We start from the raw sequence: 14,741 nt of genomic DNA on the forward strand, positions 1-14,741 counted from the left end.
AAATGTAATTGAGGAAAATATGTAATAAAAAATATTAAAAATAAAAAAAAATTAAAAAAATTTAAAAAATCATAATGGGCAATAATTTGTTGTCATAAGGTTCTATTTGGGGAATTATTTCCTCAATTATACACAAGACCTTATTAAGTTACCCTTCATGGCCTTGCACTGAATGTTATCAATGCTGTCCATTGGGCATAGCATTGCCCTCAGAGTCAACAAATGTGAGTATGCTAAAGTGAACTAAACAGGATTAGGGCTATTAATTTCCTTTAAAAATGAAACTGAACTTAAGAAGACCATCTCTTCTCTATGGGTTTGTAAATAATTAGTGGTTAAGAGTGAGGAAGGCAATGTCCCTTGTGTTTCTATATTGTGGGATGACCCTAGGCATATTGTCATTAACTCTTCACTGAAAGTCTGATAGAATTATGCCTGAAAACCATATAACCCTGGGGTTCTTCTTTTGGTTGGGAGACCTTTAATTACTGTTCTTCTTTCACTAGGGGTTGTAGGTCTGTTTAAATAGCTTATATGATCCTGATTTAACTTTGGAAAGTGATATGTATCAAGAAAATCATATATTTCCTTTAAGTTTTGCAATTTGGTGGACCACAGATTTTAAAGTATGATGTTGTGATTCTCCATATTTCCTTCATGTTCGCTATTATGCTCCTTGTACAGGTATACTGCATCCTACAGAAGGAGAAATGTACACACTAACAGAGCCATAATACCTTTTATCAATGATGGTGTCTTACCTGTAAGTTGTGCTAGAGCAATGACAGCTTATCTGATGGGAATGACCAACCAGTATCTGACTTAACTGAAGACCTACCTGCTCCACAAAACACAACTCATACACAATAGTTCTTGGGTAATCAAGAATCCGAGGTAGAAAACCCAAGAGCCTAGGCTAAAATATTTCTATTCTTAGAACTGTGAACAAAAAAGTACCAATAAAAAGATTCCTACAGACATTCAGCTATTTTCATAGATCTTTGCTCAGCCTTCATAGAAAAATGTCTTTTTGCCACAGACGTGAACAAATACAGAAGCCCATGGCCAGACATTATACCGAGAGTGAGATACCTTAGGACACTCAGTGCTTAATGGTATGTTCATCAAATCCCTCTCCTTAGGACTTAGGAAATCAACTGAAGAAAAGGCAGAAAGCAAGTAAGATACAGAAGGTATGGAAGACAGAAAGAAAAAAAAAAGCCCTTCAAGTCAACATAACCAATGCGTTTTTAAAATGCACATATATATCAGCTTATACTGTAAAAATATCTTATCTCAAATAATGATTCTTGGCCGAAAATTCTCCTGGGATTCACCTTTCTGCACATCCCTACAGGGTACTGTCCACCTTCAATCTGAGCTCTTATTTCAAGAACATTTTTTTTTACAGCAAACCTCCCTTGAAAGCGGCCTTTTTTAGTCTACAGCAAAGATCAGTTTGGTTTACTGTTTGATGAGATGAAAGTAATGTCTTGCTCTGACTCCCTGGAGCAAATGTCAGGTGAACTTAACTTGAGGTCAATGTGAAAACTTTGAGTTGTCCTCCTGTTATGAGAATGTTGAATGTGTAGGAGATCAAGAATCTTTCAGTTTTGTGTGCAGTGGGATTAGCAGAGCAGGGACTTTGCACAAGGGCTGATACTCCAGCTAGTATTGAGAGATTAATAAAGACATTTTCTGGCATCTTCTGCTAGAAACCCAGAGACTGAATCAGGCTAATTTTAAATATATTAATGATTACATTAAAAGATACCACAATAAAATTATAATGTAGTTATGACTGATGAATAATGATGTAAAATCCTCAATAAAATGTTTTTAAAAAAAACAAAATCAGTGACACTAGTCTGAAAAACATGTTAGAATTAATAAATCTGAAAAGTTTCAAGTCATAAAACTCATAAAAAATCATTAACATACATATAAAATAACAATCTAATTTCAGAGAAAATGAAGAAAACAAGTCTATTTTGATAGCATTAAAAAACTCAGGAATAAATTAAATCAAAGAGAATGCCTGGTTCACTGACAATTATAAAAATTTATAAGGAAACTAAAGATAAAAGTATGTGAAAATTGCTTTTATTGATCAGAAGACGTTACATTGTGGCAATGTCCATAGTACCAAAATCAATAAGCAGGTATGATGCAGTTCAGAAAAAAATTCTACTAGCTTTCACCAGAGAAGAAATGTACATAGGAATACAAAAAGGGGACTGATGAGATGACTCAATGGTGAAAGGCAGACAGGACCTAGGTTTGGTCATCAGGCCTATATAGTAGAAAAAGAGAATTTACTCTGGAAAGTTGATCATGGCATGGCGTGGGACACATGTGCCCTCCATCACATATGCATACACATACAAGTAAATAGATAAAATGCAATATGTTTGTTAAGAACTATAAAAAATTTCTAAGGAGGCAAGATGTTACTCAGAATGAAGCAAAGTATTATTCATTCTCATTTAAAAATTTTTTAAAAATGCAGCTGAGTGGTTGTGCTGCATGCCTTTAATCCCACCACTTAGGAGGTAGAGAGAGGTGACTCTCTGAGTACAGGGTCTACAATGGTCTACAGAGTTAGTTTTAAGGCAACCTGGGCTACACAGAGAAACCCGTCTTGAAAAAAACAGCAAAACTCTAATGCCAATATAAACTGAAGTACCATAAGAGTAGAAACAAAATCAATGGGGCATAAGAGGTCATAAATAAATCTAAATATATTTGATAAGTTAATATTTCAAAAAATACATCAGTAAGACACAGTGATGAATGTCTTATAGAGCTGCAATGAATATGCTTGAGAAAGTGTTCTATAATAGGGTGAAGCATCCTTCAGGAATAGCTGGATCATGAGGTAGATCAAACTGTATTTTTGGAAGAACCACTGCACTGATTTCTATAGTGGCTATACAAGTTTACACTTTAACAAGTAATGGATGAGTATTATCCACTCCACATCCTTGCCAGACAGAGCTATCACTGATTATAGCAATCCTAGCCATTTTTATTAAAATCTCATAAATCATTTGACTTATTTTCTTTAAGGATTTTGAGAATTTCTTTAAGTGTTTCTTGCCATTAGATTTCCTCTTTTCTTCTGTCTCCCAAATGAGACTGAGGCATCCTCACTTGGGCACTTCAGCTTGTTGAGCCTTTTGATTTCTGTGGACTGTATCTTGTATATTTTCTATGTTTTTTTTCCTAGTATACACTTATTAGTGAGTACCATGCATGTCCTTTTGGATCTGAGTTATCTCACTCAGGATGATATTTTCTAGTCTATCCATTTGCCTGCAAAACTCAGGATGTCCTCATTTTGAATAGCTGAGTAGCATTCCATTCTGTAAATGAACCATATTTTCTGTCATGGACATCTAGGTTGTTTGCAGCTTCTGGGTGTCACAAATAAGGCTGCTACGAACATAGTGGAGCACATGCCACTGTGGCATGGTGGAGCATCTTTTGGGTATATTTACAAGAGTGGTGTAACTGGGTCTTCAGGTAGATCTATCACAAGTGATGAGGGAAGGATAGACATAGGAGGGAAAGTAGACAGGGTTGGGGGGCAATGGGGAAACGGGAAACTGACCTGGTATTGGGTGAGGGAAAATGACCAAAGCCCTAGGGACAGCAGAAAGAATGTAAACAGGCAACCTCAGGAAATAGGAGTTTAGGGGAACCCCAGAATACACCAGAGCCCTGGGAGGTGAGAGAGTCCCAGGACTCATAGGGAAGGACCTTTGATGAAATGCCCAACAGTAGGAAAAGGGAACTTATAGATCCCATCTCCAGCAGGAAGACAGAACATCAAGTGAGGGATAGGGTTGCCATCCCACAGTCACATCTCTGACCAATTACTGTTCCTGTCTGAAAGAATTGCAGGGAAGAAATAGAGAGGAGCCTGAGGAAAAGAAGGTCCAGTGACATGCCCATAGTGGGATCTAACTCAAGGGGGAAGTACCAAGGCCTGACACTATTACTGAGGCAATGGAGCCCTCACAAAAAGGGATGCAACATGACTGCCCTTACGAAAGACCCAACAAGCAGCTGAAAGATTCAGATGCAGATATTTGCACCCAACCAATGGACAGAAGCAGATGACCCCTGTTCTTGAATTAAGGAAGGCTGAAAGAAGCTGAGGAGAAGGGTGATTCTGTAGGAGGACCAGCATTTTTAATTAATCTGAACCCCTGAGATCTTTCAAACACTGGACCACCAAACAGACCGCATACACCAGCTGATATGTGGCCCCCAACACACATACAGTAGAGGACATCCAGGTCTGTGTTCATTCAGAGATGATCCACCTAACCCTCAAGAGACTGGAGGCCCTAGGGAGTTTAGAGGTTAAGTGGGGTGGAGGGTATGGGCATCCACGTGGAGATAGGTTGGGGTGGGAGGAGGCGTAGGATGTGGAGCAGTTGGAGGGTTGATGGGATGGGCTGGGAATGGAATATAGAGTGTAAAAATTAATTACAAATACATTTTTTAAAATATTAAAAAAAGAATTTCCTCTTTTGAGTATTCTCCATTTAGATCTGTATCCCGTTTTCTATTTGGATTATTTGTTTTCTTTATATCTAGTTCCTGAGGTTTTTTTAAAAAATATAATTAGGATGCTAGTACTCTATTGGATATGTAGCTGATAAAAAAAATCAAAAAACAAAAAACCTTCCCATTCTGTAGTCCAAATGATGGTGTCCTTTGCTGTGCAGAGGCTTTCACGAACTGAAAATTTTCATTGATACTTTTTAGTTGCTGATGTTGCAAGGAAAGGTGAGTGGGTGGGGTCCTGTGCAAAGGTATGGTTGCCCAAGTGTGCATGTGGAAGTCAGAGGTCCTCCATATTTGTATGTGCTTATGAATATGATATAAGACAATCACTATCATACTTTTTGTACAATATAGAGGTAAAATGCACACACACACACACACACTCCAGAGCATCACACTTTGAGTGAAAATATGAACCTAAGCACATGATTTAAGAGGTGAAGGTGCATCTCATGAAGACCATGGGACTGAGATTAATCCCCAGAAACTATAAGGTAGATGGAGAAAATATATGCTTATATGTTGTCCTCTGACCTCCCCATGCACACTTTGACATGTACACCATGGCACAGCCACACACTCACATGCATGTACATGTAAACAAAATAAATAAAAAGGCGATGATTTTAAAGGCTAAAGTAAATTTACTTCAGTATGTACTTTTAGGTAGATGAGTAGAAAAAATGAGAGGTAATTATTTCCATGGATTATCTTTTAAGTGAATTATGTTTTTCTTAACAACACAGGAGACCACAAAATGAAAAGGCAGTGTAGCAACTGAATAAATAATATTTGTAAATCATGTACTTATTAATGGCTTAATAACCAAGCCTAATGAACACTAGCAAGTCAATGGTCAAACAAAGTGCCTAGCACACATCTCTCCAAAGCAGAAATAAAAATAAATAGTTAAATAGATATATGAAAAGGCCTGGGAGAAAAAAAAATCAGCATGTATCATGTGCTAATTAGATGACATTAGTAGCTTAATTATTCTTCAAAATGGACCAAGAAGTGGGAGTGGGTGGGTAGGGGAGCAGGGTGTAGGGGAGGTATAGGGAACTTTCAGGAGAGTATTTGAAATGTATATAAAGAAAATATCTAAAAAAATAAAGAAATTTATTTTCTACAATTTCAAACTAGAAAAGGTAAGGCTAAGAGCTATTAAATAACAAAGATGCTAATAGTTACTGAGAGGGGAATCAAATCCCTGTTACTTTCTTTAAATTTCATATAGTTTACTCTCTTCTTCAGTTGAGAATGATGCTTAAAGAGAAGAAGGCCAATGGGAAGAGGGTGGCCCCTACCCCCAGGCATCAAGAAAAAGCAGGAGGCCAAAATGGTGGGAGAACCCCTCTGTTTAAGAAAAGTCCTAACTCTTCAGCATTCGACGGGGCATCCAGCACAGGAGAGCTCTCACATACTTCATCAAATATCTCTGGTAAGTCAAGCTGTAATGAAAAAAGGGGCATCCTCTGTGAACAGTTCAAAATACCTACTTCCCAAACTATTTCACCTATGCCCTGGACCAGCAAATAGCCACCCAGGTGTTTAAACTTTCCTATGAACACAGGCTAGAGAAAAAGCAGACGCAAGGCTGTTGGCTACTGCTAGGAAGAGAGATAATGGAAAAGAGGAGGTCCCCTCTAAGAGAGCATCTGCCTTTCCAACAGGGGTCAATATAATCACTACCTTTGTGGAGAACCAAAGGTCTCAGCTGGTGGTGATAGCCCAAGAAGTAGGCCCCAATGTGATGTTGGTCTTCCTGCTTGTTCTGTGTGCAAAATGGAAGACCTCAACTGCATTATCAAGAAGATTACAGGGGCCAGTTGGTGCATAGAAAGATGTGTATCTTTATTATCTTCACACAGGTTAACTTGGAAGACAAAGGTGTTCAAGCTAAACTGGTGAACACTATCAGGACCAATTACAACAACAGATACAATGAGATCTATGAACTGGAGATACAATGTGCTGAGCCGAAATTCTATGGCTCACATTGCCAAGCTGGAAAAGGCAAAAGGCCAAAGAAACAACAACTAAACTGGGCTAAAGGATCACTGCTGAGATTTCTGCATATAAATATAATTTAAAACTTAATATAGAGTTAACCTAATAACCTTCTTCTATCTTCAGCTGCAATCTTAATGTAATCTTACTCAGATAATCCTCTGACAATCTACTAAAATATTATAATTAAGGTGAGAGAGAGCCACATTTGTGTGGTGCATAAATATAATTCTTATAGGCAAAGCACTATCTATGAACACTAAAAATGAGAAGAATAATGAGAAATATCTATGAAAGATGAACACTTTATAGGTGCTAAATAATCCCTGGAAATAATGCAAAATCAAAAGTTTATAGATCACTTTATAAAGATGACATTCTTTAAAAGGATGCTGCTTTTAAAAGCTTTTATTAGAGCTAGAAAAATGTTAAATATAAATATATATACAAACATACATATGTTTATGTATGTATATATATGTGCATGTGTATAAATATTTAACAATTGACTGACCTCTTCAAATGAATAAGATTCCATGTTTTATATTTTTATACATAACTGAAGATAGTGGCATGTCTATTGCATAAGCCTATGAGAAAAGAAGAAACAGAGCAGAATTAATCACATGAATTTAACATTTATTAAAATAAATACTAACTGTATAACTTCTTGATGTATAAATGGAATTTTTCAGTAATTGTAATACAGAACAATAATTTACGTAACCATTAAATGGTAAATATTTTACTTCTTTACTTTTTAAAAAATAGCTTACTTTGTATAAAGCAATATAATCTGTATATTGAACAGTATTAGAGTAGAATGATTTAATAATGTTTAAACTTAAGATAAAGTTCAAGAAGTTTAAATTATAGAAAAAACATACTTTAAAAAATTACTCTTTATACAACTTTTATTTGCCAGATGTAATTGCCATACTGGAAGCTTTCTGCTGAATAAGATCACCCTTTCTATTTCTTTCTGAACTCTGGCTGGCTTGTTCAACTCAACTGTTCTTGCTCAAACTCCTGTTGAAGCTGACAGATTCAAATTGGTTTCCCTCAGTGTCTCACTGAAATGCTGTGCTTGGAAAAACTACCCCTGAATTTTACAAAATAAGTTGCTCTAAGTGCACTGCAGTGAACTTACATGAACTGCATTCACTGACTTGCCCTTCCCTCCCTACTCACTCTGCATGTCTCTCTTAAGTTGCCTGTCTTTCCTGTCTGTCTGTTCTAACAAGAGTTGGGATTATCCAATTTCTGACTCATTATGTTAACTATTTCCCTTATTCATCACTTGTTTTCCACTCAATTAGACATCACTTTCAAGCATGACTGTTTCCTTCTATAAACTAATATCACTTTCATTGTTAGGGATTAAATATGTGTACTAAGGGCATTTCTGCATTCCAACCAGACATAGAATGTGTTTGGATGTGGTTCCTTATCAGAGCACCCATGTTGCTTGGTTAAAATTCCTCTTTAATTTGATACTCTAGTTCTATGTGTTGGGTAGACCCTTTATTAGAAACATGAAGTTACAAGCTGTGTATTAAGGTATAGGTATACTATGAGCAAGATCTATCAATGTTAGTACACACAGAGATATATACATATACAGAAAAATGCATACAATATACAGTAATAATATTCATATATTAATAATATATTATAATTAACATTTTATTCTTTTGTGTATAATATTTTAAACCACAATAATCATAAAAAGAAATTTCACACCACAAAATAATATAAACATGAAATTGCTTAAGTACATTTTTTCTTGTTAGGAAAATAGGTTTTAATTAGAAGCTGTTAGTAGATAATTTACATTGGAGAGAAATACTTGGAAGCAAATCATGTTTAAACATTGAACTTCTGGAAATTTTTAATAAAAATATATAGAACATGTATATCATGAAATATCACCTATTCTAGCAAGTTGAGAAAACCAGATGACAATAAAGCAAATCTACTTTTTTATCTTTACTCCTAAAGCCTAGAAGCGTTTTGCTTTTATTACAGACTACAGAGAACTCTCTTTAACTAGTTTTTTAATCTCCATGAAACAATATAATTTAGTATATGTAAATATATTCAAAATTATTAATAAGTATGTTTTGTCCCTCCAGAATAAAACAAAGTTTTAGAAATATTTGTGCACATTTACAAAATATTCATTCTGGATTTTAGCATTGCTTACTAGATTTAAAAATAGATTTAAAATAATAAGTGATGTTAATTTTGGAAGATTATCTCCATTTTCTAGAAGAACATAAGATATTAGAGGTGAAAAATGTTAAGCAGGAGGTAAATGTTGTAACCTCCTTCCAGTCTAGCTGACTCAGACCATCCACCACAGAGGCAGAGCCACCTGCTGTGCTGCTTCTCATCCCTCTCTTTTGATATGCCACTACCTGCTACCTGCCTCAGGCTGAACCAGTTCTCCAAGATTTTCTGGAGTTAGCACCAAACTGTCATCTTCTTGAGTTCCTACTAAAAGGCTGGTCTGTCAACTTCACAAGGAATTTGGAGTGACTGGGAATGGGCCTCCCCTCTTCTTTATAAAGCGTGTTCCCTGACATTAAAGTTGAGCTTTGATCAGGAAAACTTTACTTAGATCCATAAGAATCTCTCGTCCATCTAGTTCCCTCTCTTTCAGCTCTGCCTCTTCAGCCATACCCCGTTTCTTACGAGCTGCTGGACAGTCCTCAACAGTTTGGCGCCTGAATAGGGACCTGAAGAATGGCAGAAGGACGCTGAGAGAATGCTGTCCATGTGGAGCTCCACGGGAAAGTAAAGGGTCTTTCGTATCGGGCACCGGAGCAACAAACAGGTACACATGCTAGCGCTAGCTTAAAACTTAATTTTTTAAAAGTGTTGCTGAGAGTGCAGTAGGATACAAACTAAACTTGAATCGGCGCTAACCCACCGCTGGATCTGCTTAGGTCAGCAGCGAATTAATCAGAACTAGAAACTAGAATCAGGCGGTTGTCCTCAGCTTCCAAGAGCTGCTTCAGGCAAGAGGAGTAGGGCTTGAAGTACAATTGGTAGAAAATTTTTTAGATAGGATAGATTCTTGTTGCCCATGATTCAAGGAAGAAGAAACTTTGCATTACAGAACCTGGGAGAAAATTGGTAAAGCCTTGAAAATTACTCAGGCAGGTAATTTCACCTTAGGCTTCTGGGCGCTCGTAAAAGATGGTATTGAAAGGTGATCTTTCAGGGTTCAGATTGCACCTAGGCAGAGCTTGTAGAATCTCAGGAAGAGCACCTATCAGAGAGGGCCTTCTCAGAAAAGGGTCCTCTCAACTCTAAATTTGATAGATGTTGAAACTCTGATGATGAGCTAATTTTAGACAAAGATCACTCAGAAAGAGGAGCTGCCAATTATTTTGATGAGAATTGGCCTTCTTGCAAGTCTCCCACTCCACCTATGGTCTCCACCTCGGGAGATGCTACTCAAAGGGACACGCGACTAAGCGACTTAGAGTTTGAAATTAGGCTTCAGAAGTTGACTAATGAGCTTCAGGAGCTAAAAAGATGTCAGATGCAGAGAAGAGTAACTCTTCTGAAGTATACCAAGCGCCGCTAGAAAGAGCTGTGAGTCAGGCTCGTGGGAGAGGACAAAATATGTCTGATATGCTAGCCTTTCCTGTGGTCAAGTTAATTTATCAGCAAGATACTAGAGTCAGACAATACCAGCCTTTAGATTTCAAGTTGATTAAGGAGTTAAAAACAGCTGTTGTACTATATGGTCCTTCAGCCGCTTTCATTCAAGCATTACTGGATACAGTCGTGGAGTCACACTTAACCCCCCTAGATTGGAAAACTCTTTGTAAGGCTACCCTGTCAGGAGGAGATTTTTTGCTTTGGGATTCTGAATGGCGAGATGCCAGTAAGAAAACTGACGTTTTAAATGTTCAGAAAGGCAATCCAGACTGGGATGCTAACATGCTTCTGGGAGAAGGTCCATACAAAAGCCAGGCTAATCAGATCGGTTTTCCTGTTGGAGTGTACTCGCAGATGGCTGTGGCTGCCTGCCACACTTGGAGACAATTACTAGTTAAAGGAGATTTTGGTGGGAGCTTAGCCAGCATTCGGCAGGGTCCCGATGAGCTTTATCAGAACTTTGTGGATAGGCTATTAATAGCAGCTACTAGAATCCTTGGAAAATCGGACATGGGAAGTGCTTTCGTTATGCAATTGGCTTATGAGAATGCTAACGCAATGTGTCTCGCTGCTATCCAGCTGCACAAAGGACAGACAGATTTGGCGGGATATGTCCGTCTTTGCACAGACATCGGGCCTTCTTGTGCTGCTTTGCAGGGGACCACCGTACAAGCAATGTTCTCACAGAAACAAGGGAATAATGCATGTTTTAAATGTGGAAGTTTGGATCATTTTAAAAGTAATTGTCCTAAGAACAAAGGTGCCAAGAGTGGGCAAGCGGGCCATGTCCCAGGGATTTGCCCCTGGTGCAGGAAAGGAAACCACTGGGCTAGGGTTATGCAAATCTAAGCCAGGCGTTCTGGGCCGCCCTTTGCCCCAAAACAAAAGGAGGGGCCAGCCCCAGGTCCCGACCCATTCACAGCAAAGAGTTTATGGGGCTGTAAACCTGATGCCCAGCCAAAGAGATCAGTTTTTGAACTTGCCACGTCAAACCCAAGAGGTGCAGGATTGGACCTCTGTTCCACCACCCACGCAGTATTAACCCCAAAAATGGGAGTTCAAACTCTGTCTACCGGAGTCTTTGGACCTCTACCTGCAGAATCTTGTGGAATTCTTTTAGGACGAAGCAGTTCTATTGTAAGAGGTCTGCAGATTTATTCAGGTGTTATTAATAATGGTTATGAGGGAGAAATTTAAATCATAGCTGCTTCCCCTCATGGTGTTATAACTGTACCTGCTAATCAGAGAATTGCTCAACTTGTTTTAATCCCTTTACATCAGTCACCGTATAGATTCTTTAAGAATGAGAGAAGACAAGGTGGTTTTGACTCCTTTGATGTGAATTGGGTCCAATCTATTACTAATCAGAGACCCAACCTTAAATTGACATTTGAAGGAAAAAGCTTTGAAGGATTAATAGATACTGGAGGTGATGTGACAATTATTAGAGGACAGGACTGGCCTTCAGATTGGCCTCTTACTGATACTCTCACTCATCTTCAAGGAATTGGTTATGCTAGTAACCCAAAAAGAAGCTCCAAAATGCTAACCTGTAGAGATGGAGAAGGTAAATCAGGACAAATTCAGTCGTATGTTATGTCAAATTTGCCTGTAACCCTATGGAAAGAGATCTCTTGTCACAGATGGGCCTTATAATGTGCAGTCCTAAGGAGATGGTAACTAAACAGATGATCAGACAGGGACTTTTGCCTGGTCATGGGCTAAAAAAGGAGGGGAAATGAATTAAGACTTTTGAAGATCCTAAACCTCGTTCTAACACTAGAGGTTTGAGGTATTTTCAGTAGTGGCCACTATCTTGTCTGCATTCCACGCTGATAAAATTCAATGGCTTAATGATATTCGGATGTGGGTGGATCAGTGGTCTTTACCTAAAGAAAAGAGAAGCTGCCTCTTTGCTGGTACAGGAGCAACTAGAGGCAGAACATTTAATAGATTCTCAGTCCCCTTGGAATACACCTATTTTTATTATCAAGAAAAAATCTGGTAAATGAAGATTATTACAAGATTTAAGAAAAGTTAATGAGACCATGATGCCTATGGGAGCTTTACAACCTGGGCTTCCATCTCTGGTAGCCATTCCTAAAGAATATTATAAAATTGTGATAGATCTGAAAGATTGTTTCTTTACCATTCCTTTGCATCCCAAGGATTGTGAAAGGTTTGCTTTTAATGTTCCTTCTATAAATTTTAAGGAACCTATGAAGAGATATCAATGGACAGTCCTCCCACAGGCTATGGCTAATAGTCCTACCTTGTGCCAAAAGTTTGTGGCAGAGAACATTCAGCCTGTGAGACAACAATGGCCTATGATCTGCATCATTCATTTCACAGAGATGTTTTGATGGCAGGAAAGGACCCCCAGGACTTACTTTTGTGTTATATTTACAAAAGGCTTTAGCTGGCAAAGGATTACAGACTACTCCTGAAAAGATACAAACTCAGGATCCTTAAAATTATTTAGGTTTTAGACTTACTAATCAAGGTGTTTTTTCCCAGAAGATAGTTATTCACAGGGACAACTTAAAGACTTTAAATGATTTTCAAAAATTGTTAGGTGATATCAATTGGCTTCGCCCCTATTTAAAGCTTACTACAGGGGAGTTGAAACCTTTATTTGATATTCTTAAAGGGAGTTCTGATCCTACCTCTCCTAGATCTTTAACCTCAGAAGGATTGCTGGCCTTACAACAAGTGGAAAGAGCTATTGAGGAACAATTTGTCACTTATAAAGATTACTCTATGCCTTTACATTTGTTAATTTTTAATACGATTCATATGCCTACAGGATTGTTATGGTAAAAGTCTCCCCTAATGTGGATGCATTCTAGAATTTCTCTTAAACGTAATATCTTGCCATATTAAGAAGTAGTAGCTCAAATGATTATACTTGGAAGGAAGCAGGCACTAACTTATTTTGGCAAAGAGCCAGATATTATTGTTCAGCCTTACAGTGTAAGTCAAGATACCTGACTGAAACAGCACAGTACAGATTGGTTGCTTGCTCAAATAGGGTTTAAGGGAGCTATAGACAGCCACTACCCTCAAGATAGGTTGATAAAATTTTTAAAGGTTCATGAGGTGATATTTGCTTACAACCCTTACACAATGCTCTTCTGGTGTTTACTGATGGCTCCTCTAAAGGGCGACCTGGATATCTTATTAATAATCAACAAGTAATCATAGAGACTTCTGGCCTCTCAGCTAAATTAGCAGAATTAACAGCAGTACTGAATGTCTTTCAGTCTGTGAATGAGGCTTTTAATATTTTTACTGATAGTTTATATGTTGCACAATCGGTACCCTTATTGGAGACTTGTGGTATGTTTAACTTTAAAATGCCAGCAGGATCCTTGTTTTCACAATTGCAAAACATCATTCTTGCCCGGAAATATCTGTTCTATATTGGCCACATACGATTTCATTCTGGTCTTCCTGGACCTTTAGCTGAAGGCAATGATTGCATTGACAGAGCTCTAATAGGAGAAGCTTTAATTTCAGATCCTGTTGCTTTGGCCAAACATGATCATGAAAAGTTTCATCTCTCTAGCAATACCTTAAGACTCCAACATAAGATCACTAAGGAGCAGGCAAGAATGATTGTAAAACAATGTCCTAAATGCATTACATTATCTCCAGTGCCATATTTAGGAGTTAATCCTAGAGGTCTCATGCCTAATCATATTTGGCAAATGGGTGTAACTCATTATGCAGAATTTGGAAAATTAAAATACATACATGTTTGTATTGACACTTGTTCAGGATTTCTTTTTGCTTCTCTGCATACAGGAGAGGCTTCTAAAAATGTAATTGATCATTGCCTATGAGTCTTTAACGCCATGGAATTGCCTAAACTTATTAAGACAGATAACAGGCCATCCTATTCTAGCAAAAATTTTACTTCATTTTGTAAAGAATTTGGCATCAAACATAAAACTGGAATTCCTTATAACCCCATGGGACAAGGAATAGTTGAACTTGCTCATCGCACTTTAAAAAGTTGGCTTTTTAAGACAAAAAAGGGGCAGTTATATCCCCCAAGGTCACCAAAGGCACATCTTGCTTTTACTTTATTTGTTCTAAATTTTTTGCAAACTGATGTTAAAGGTCAGTCTGCAGTGGATCGCCACTGGCATCCAGATACTTCTAGTTCTTATGCCATGGTAAAGTGGCGGGACCCATTAACTAATGAATGGAAGGGTCCAGACCCGGTCCTAATCTGGGAAAGGGGCTCAGTCTGTGTTTTTTCACAAAAAGAAGATGGAGCACGATGGCTGCCTGAGATATTAGTTCGTCAACTGGACACAGATCCTGAATCTTCTAGTAAGTATGACTCTAACCTTGATTATGGGTAAAAATCCTCTTTAGCTGAAAAGTTAAATTGGAGCACAGGCTCCACTCCCAGAGAAGTTGTAGTCTTTCTGCAATTCTTAAAGCCAGCTCCCCCACACCAGGAGGCC

The 14,741-nt window shown here is 37.9% G+C and overlaps 1 pseudogene; it reads left to right on the plus strand.

The window, feature by feature from the left end:
- Positions 1-3,592: 3,592 nt before the first annotated feature.
- Positions 3,593-11,305, plus strand: LOC110300826 (annotated as a pseudogene).
- The last annotated feature ends 3,436 nt before the right edge of the window (positions 11,306-14,741 follow it).

The sequence above is a fragment of the Mus caroli genome, chromosome 8 (genome assembly GCF_900094665.2).
Source record: "Mus caroli chromosome 8, CAROLI_EIJ_v1.1, whole genome shotgun sequence".
Lineage (NCBI taxonomy): Eukaryota > Metazoa > Chordata > Mammalia > Rodentia > Muridae > Mus > Mus caroli.